Genomic DNA, 6,913 nt, shown 5'->3' on the forward strand with positions numbered 1-6,913 from the left:
CATTTGGTCCAATGTGTCATTCAAAGCCCTGTTTCCCTGTTATCTTCTCCTTAGATGATCTGTTCATTGCTATGAGTGGGGTGTTAACAACCTGTACTATTATTTTATTGCTATCAATGTATTTCTTTAATTTTAGTTATTAATTGGTTTATATAACTGGCTACTCCTACATTAGGAGCATAAATATTTATAATTGTTAGATCTTCTTGTTGGAAAGACCCTTTAAGTATGATATAGTGCTCCTCTTCATCTAGCACTATAGTCTTTGGTTTAAGATCTAGTTTTTTTGGGCAGCCCGAGTGGCTCAGCACTTTAGCACCGGCGTTGGCTCACAGAGTGATCCTGGAGACCAGGGATTGAGTCCCAGGTCTGGATCCCTGCATGGTGTCTGCTTCTCCCTCTGCCTGTGTAGAGACAGATCTCTCTCTCTCTCTTTCTCTCATCTCTCATGAATAAATAAATTAAAAACCTTAAAAAAATCTAATTTTTCTGATACAAGGATTGCTATCCCATCCCTGCTGGATCAGGCACCCCTGTTCTTTCTGTGACTCTGGGGTCTTGAGACCACATAGTCCCACCTAAGATTCTGGCCTGCTTCACCACTGAGCATCTTTCAGCCAGAGACATCTCTCACTGGAGTAGATTTCTAAAGGTTCCGATTTTGTGCTCTGGTACTATATCACTTTCTAGTAGCTGGCTTTCAGAGGCTCCCACCCCAACCACAGCCATTTATCTTCCAGTATATTCCCTCATTTTCCTTCTCAGCACTCCTACCTTGCAAAAAGTGTTTGGTTTTCTATTTGTAGAATTCCAGCAATTCTTTTCTTACTTGTCAGGTTGAATTCATAGGTGTTCAAAATGGTTTGATGGTTATCTAGATAAATTCAGGGTATCTGGTAAAACATAGGGGACCTACTCTTCCGGTATCTTGCTTCCTCCCCATCATGCAGTATATCATAGACATTACGATCAAAGACTCTGGAACCAAGCTGGCTGGGTTTGAGTCCATTCTCTATCACTCACTGGATACGTAACTTTCATTTAGTCATTAATCTCTCTGTACCTCAGTTTGCTTGTCTACAAACTGAGCCTAAAATAGCATCATCCTCATAGTTATTTTAGGATCAAATAAGGATATAATTCTTGGAAAAGTACCTAGAAAATAAATGTGTATGTTTTTGTTGTTACTATCATTTTCTGGAAAACTTTTTTGTGGAGGCAAGCTGTCAACCCTTCAACAAAGAGTTACTCAGGAGGAATTTGTAAGGAATCTTCACTCTGCCAGAAAGACTCAAAGACTGCGAAGCCAGGTGAGATGCTGGAGAAGTGAGTAGAAACTGAAAAAATTGAGTTTCCAGCAATGAGAGAAGAAAGATGGAGGAGGAAGGAGAGGGAGAAAGGCTTCAGGGGCAGAGATTATGCTGGAGATCTGATCAGTCCAGGCAGGTGACAGGCCAGGCAGCTACTTTCAGATGAAGGGCAATTCTAAGAACTTGGTATCTCTCAAAGTCCAAGAACAGAGGTTGTCATGCCTGAGGTCACATAGAAACTCACAGACAGAGCACTTCTAGGTCCAACCTCTATCTGTCTTTCTGAGTCTTTTGTTCCTCCTCCTTTCTCTTTTATCTCCAGTCACTCCAAAACATTTCTAGGCTTAAATTGGCTATGCTTTGGTTAGCCTTAATAATGTGCATATATTTTTTTCATTTTTAAAAAATAATAATCCCCACCAGACTTTCTCTTTAAATACTTATACACATATTAAGGTTCATCTCATCTGCTACTTTCTCTGTAAAATCTTTACTTACCACCACAATGGCTATTGATAATAATTTAGTTTTCATGAATTTTGTAACAATTTTTTGTACAATACCCTGTTACCATTTTATAATAATGATTCCATCGCATTTTATATCTTATACTATATTAGAAATTCATTAATGTGTTTGTATTCACTTATGTTTTTCAGTGCATAACATGGAGTTAGTCACATAGAATGTATCCAGAAAACTGTGTGGGCTGATTTTGATGATAATTTTGGAGATAAAATAAACTGATTTTCTACTACTTTTATAATTGGAAAGATTTCTCCTCAAACTATAATGTTCGGAATGAATCAGAGTTGAAACATTTAAGTTATAATAATAACAATAATCTCAGCTATAATTTCTGAACTGGTTAGTACGTATATTATGCTAAGTGCTCTTTTTTCTTGCATTAAAGCATTTAACAAGCCAGATAAATCTTTGTAGTATGTTTTTCTCACATTTTATTAAAAGTATAAAAGCTGAAATTTAGACAGATTAAATAGCCTGTTAAAGTCTAGTGCCTAGAAATGAAGACATAAGATTTAAATCTTGGGACTATCTGAATACAAAACTTATGTTTCCCCCAACTCTTTCCTAACTAACATTTTATTCTCTCTATACTGTGTCCATTGTTATCATCTATCCTCTTTCCTTCATTTACATTTCCTCTCATGTGTTCCTGGCTTGAGTCCAGATTCTGAGCGCCCTGAAGTCAGGGATTACTTCATAGTCGACTCTGCCTCTCTCTCTCATTAAACCTAAGGTATAACAGATAATATGATCTAAATAAGTATCTCAATATGAGTGAATAAGTGAATGAATTATAACACATACTCATCATTTAACTGTTGTATTTGTCTGTTTCACTGACAACATGACAATTACATTTTGTAGGTGCATTTTAAATATTTATTTATTTATTTATTTATTTACTTTATTTTTTTAAATAAATTTATTTTTTATTGGTGTTCAATTTATCAACATACAGAATAACACCCAGTGCTCATCCCATCAAGTGCCACCCTCAGTGCCCGTCACCCATTCACTCCCACCCCCGCCCTCCTCCCCTTCTACCACCCCTAGTTCGTTTCCCAGAGTTAGGAGTCTTTATGTTCAGTCTCCCATTCTGATATTTCCCACACACTTCTTCTCCCTTCCCTTATATTCCCTTTCACTATTATTTATATTCCCCAAATGAATGAGAACATATAATGTTTGTCCTTCTCTGACTGACTTACTTCATTCAGCATAATACCCTCCAGTTCCATTCACGTTGAAGCAAATGGTGGGTATTTGTCGTGTCTAATGGCTGAGGAATATTCCATTGTATACATAGACCACAGCTTCTTTATCCATTCATCTTTCGACGGACACCAAGGCTCCTTCCACAGTTTGGCTATTGTGGACATTGCTGCTAGAAACATCGGGGTGCAGGTGTCCTGGTGTTTCATTGCATCTGTATCTTTGGGGTAAATCCCCAACAGTGCAATTGCTGGGTCATAGGGCAGATCTATTTTTAACTCTTTGAGGAAACTCCACACAGTTTTCCAGAGTGGCTGCACCAGTTCACATTCCCACCAACAGTGCAAGAGGGTTCCCTTTTCTCCGCATCCTCTCCAACATTTGTGGTTTCCTGCCTTGTTAATTTTCCCCATTCTCACTGGTGTGAGGTGGGATCTCATTGTGGTTTTGATTTGTATTTCCCTGACGGCAAGTGATGCAGAGCATTTTCTCATGTGCATGTTGGCCATGTCTATGTCTTCCTCTGTGAGATTTCTGTTCATGTCTTTTGCCCATTTCATGATTGGATTGTTTGTTTCTTTGGTGTTGAGTTTAATAAGTTCTTTATAGATCTTGGAAACTAGCCCTTTATCTGATACATCATTTGCAAATATCTTCTCCCATTCTGTAGGTTGTCTTTTAGTTTTGTTGACTGTATCCTTTGCTGTGTAAAAGCTTCTTATCTTGATGAAGTCCCAATAGTTCATTTTTGTTTTTGTTTCTTTTGCCTTTGTGGATGTATCTTGCAAGAAGTTACTGTGGCAGAGTTCCAAAACGGTGTTGCCTGTGTTCTCCTCTAGGATTTTGATGGAATCTTGTCTCACATTTAGATCTTCCCTCCATTTTGAGTTTATCTTTGTGTATGGTGAAAGAGAGTGGTCTAGTTTCATTCTTCTGCATGTGGATGTCCGATTTTTCCAGCACCATTTATTGAAGATAGAGTATTGCTGGATAGAGTATTCTTGGCTGCAGGTTCTTCTCATTTAGGACCCTGAATATATCCTGCCAGCCCTTTCTGGCCTGCCAGGTCTCTGTGGAGAGGTCTGCTGTTACCCTAATATTTCTCCCCATAAAAGTCAGGGATTTCTTGTCTCTTGCTGCTTTAAGGATCTTCTCTTTATCTTTGGAATTTGCAAACTTCACTATTAAATGTCGAGGTGTTGAATGGTTCTTATTGATTTTAGGGGGGGATCTCTCTATTTCCTGGATATGAATGCCTGTTTCCCTTCCCAGATTAGGAACGTTTTCAGCTAGGATTTGTTCAAATACATATTCTGGCCCTCTGTCCCTTTCGGCGCCCTCGGGAACTCCAATTAAACATAGGTTTTTCTTCCTCAGGCTGTCGTTTATTTCCCTTAATCTGTCTTCATGGTCTTTTAATTGTCTGTCTCTTTTTTCCTCAGTTTCCCTCTTTGCCATCAACTTGTCTTCTATGTCACTCACTCGTTCTTTCACCTCGTTAACCCTCGTCGTTAGGGCTTCTAGTTTGGATTGCATCTCATTCAATTGATTTTTAATTTTTGCCTGATTGGATCTAAATTCTGCAGTCATGAAGTCTCTTGAGTCCTTTATGCTTTTTCCTAGCCACTAGTAGCTGTATAATAGTGCTTCTGAATTGGCTTTCTGACACTGAATTGTAATCCAGATTTTGTAACTCTGTTGGAGAGAGGACTGTTTCTGATTCTTTCTTTTGAGGTGAGGTTTTCCTTCTAGTCATTTTGCTCAGTGCAGAGTGGCCAAAAACAAGTTGTATTGGGAAAAGGAGAAAAAGAGAGAGAGAGAGAAGGAAAGAAAAGAGAAAAGGAAAAAAGAAAAAAGGAAGAAAGAAAGGAAAAAAGAGAAAAAAGAGAAAGAAAAAGAAAAAAGGTGAAAAAAAGGGTGGGGGAAGCAATCAGAAATCAAAAAGAAGAAAAAAGAAACCACGGGGGAGTATCTTCCTATTCTGTATACTTTTAGTCCCTTGACTTCCCCTGGAACTTGTCCCTCTCACTAGTCTTCTGGGGAGTGGCCTGTTGTGCTGATTTTCAGGTGTTAGCACTTGGGGGAGCTGCTCTGCCCCTGCCTGGTGCAGGGCTCAGTGGGGGTTGTTTACCCCGTGAGGCCCCAGGAGGAACCACCGAAGTGGCGGGGCCAGCTCTGGAGCCCTGGAGGCAGCCCCCGCAGTAACTCCGAGCTCTCCTTCTGCAGGGCCTGGAGGCTCCGGGGCGGGGCCGCTTATCTGCTCAGCTCGGGGCAGGAGCGTCCTCGCAGTCCTGGGCCCTCCCGGCCTCTGCCTGTCCCGGGGGAGGCCGGATCCTGGGCTGTGTCCCGGCGCCCTGTGCTCTGGGGCCTGCGCTGTTGGATTCGCGCTCCCGGGGCCGCGCAGCCCCCTCCGCGGAGCCGCCGCCCGAGTCCCGCCGTGCGCGCTGCAGCCCTTAGGGAGCTCGGCGCACTCTCCCGGGGCGCAGGTGTCTGTTACTGTCCCAGGGAGCCCGAGGGCATCCCCGCCCTCCTGGGTCCTGCTCCACCTCCCCGCGAGCCCCTTTCCGCCCGGGAAGGTCGGTGCAGCTCCTGCGTCTCCGGGACGGGGCTCTCCTGTCCTGGGGACACTCGCCCCGGCCTCAGCCCGGCTCCTCGCGGGGCCCCTCCCCCTTGGAGGCCTTTGTTCCTTTATTTCTTTTTCCCCGTCTTCCTACCTTGATAGAAGCGCGAACTCTTCTCACTGTAGCATTCCAGGTGTTCTCTCTTTAATTCTCAGGCCGAATTCATAGATTTTCAGGATAATTTGAAGGTTTTCTAGGGAATTTGGTGGAGATAGCTGATTTGGGGACCCTACTCTTCCGCCATCTTGCCCCTCCTGCCTTATTTATTTATTTATTTATTTATTTATTTGAGAGAGAGAATGCATAAGGGGAAAGGTGAAGAGAGAGGGAGAGAGAGATTCAAGCCGACTCCACACTGAGCACAGAGCCTAATGTGGGGCTCCATCTCATGAGTATGAGGCCATGATCTGAGCCAAAACCAAGAGTCAGATGCTTAACTGACTGTGCCATTTTAAATGGAAATCCTAAACTGATGAAAAGGGCAAAAAACAATTCCAAGACATGTCTTGAATGAAATTAGAATATTTTTTAAAAAAACATTTATCCAATAATCAAAATCAGGAGATGTCAGAAAATATTTAAATCTAGATTGTCTTTAAAAATACTGGAAGATAGGGGCACCTGGGTGGCTCAGTGGATTAAGTGTCTGCCTTTGGCTCAGGTCATGATCCCAGGGTCCTGTGTGCTGGGTCCTGAAATCAAACCCTGATGTTGGGCTTCCTGCTCAGCAGGGAGCCTGCTTCTCTCTTCCCCATTTGTGTTCTCTCTCCCTATCTCTGTCTCTGTCTGCATCTCTCTCTCTCAAGTAAAATACAATCTTAAAAAAAATACTGAAGAGGGACATCTGGGTGGCTCAGCAGTTCAGTCTCTGCCTTTGGCTCAGGGTGTGATCTGAGAGTCCTGGGATAGAGTCCCCCATTGGGCTCCCAAGGAGCCTGCTTCTCCCTCTGCCTAGGCGCTTCTCTCTCTGTGTTTCTCATGAATAAATAAATACAATCTTTAAAAAAATACTGAAGAATATTGCAACAGCAGGCCCACATTATGCATGGCAATGTGCTTGATTTGTGTAAATTTGTTCTTTATGGAGAGGACATCCCCATCACTATAGTCTCCTCTTCTCACTTAGAGTGCACTCATCAACACCATGCCTGCATCCCTCATTCTGTTCCCTGACTGTTCTCACTAGACATAGAAATACATAATCCCTTTGTAAGACATAAAACCTGTAAGGAATGGGTACAT

The sequence above is a fragment of the Canis aureus genome, chromosome 23, assembly GCF_053574225.1.
Source record: "Canis aureus isolate CA01 chromosome 23, VMU_Caureus_v.1.0, whole genome shotgun sequence".
Taxonomy (NCBI): Eukaryota; Metazoa; Chordata; class Mammalia; order Carnivora; family Canidae; genus Canis; species Canis aureus.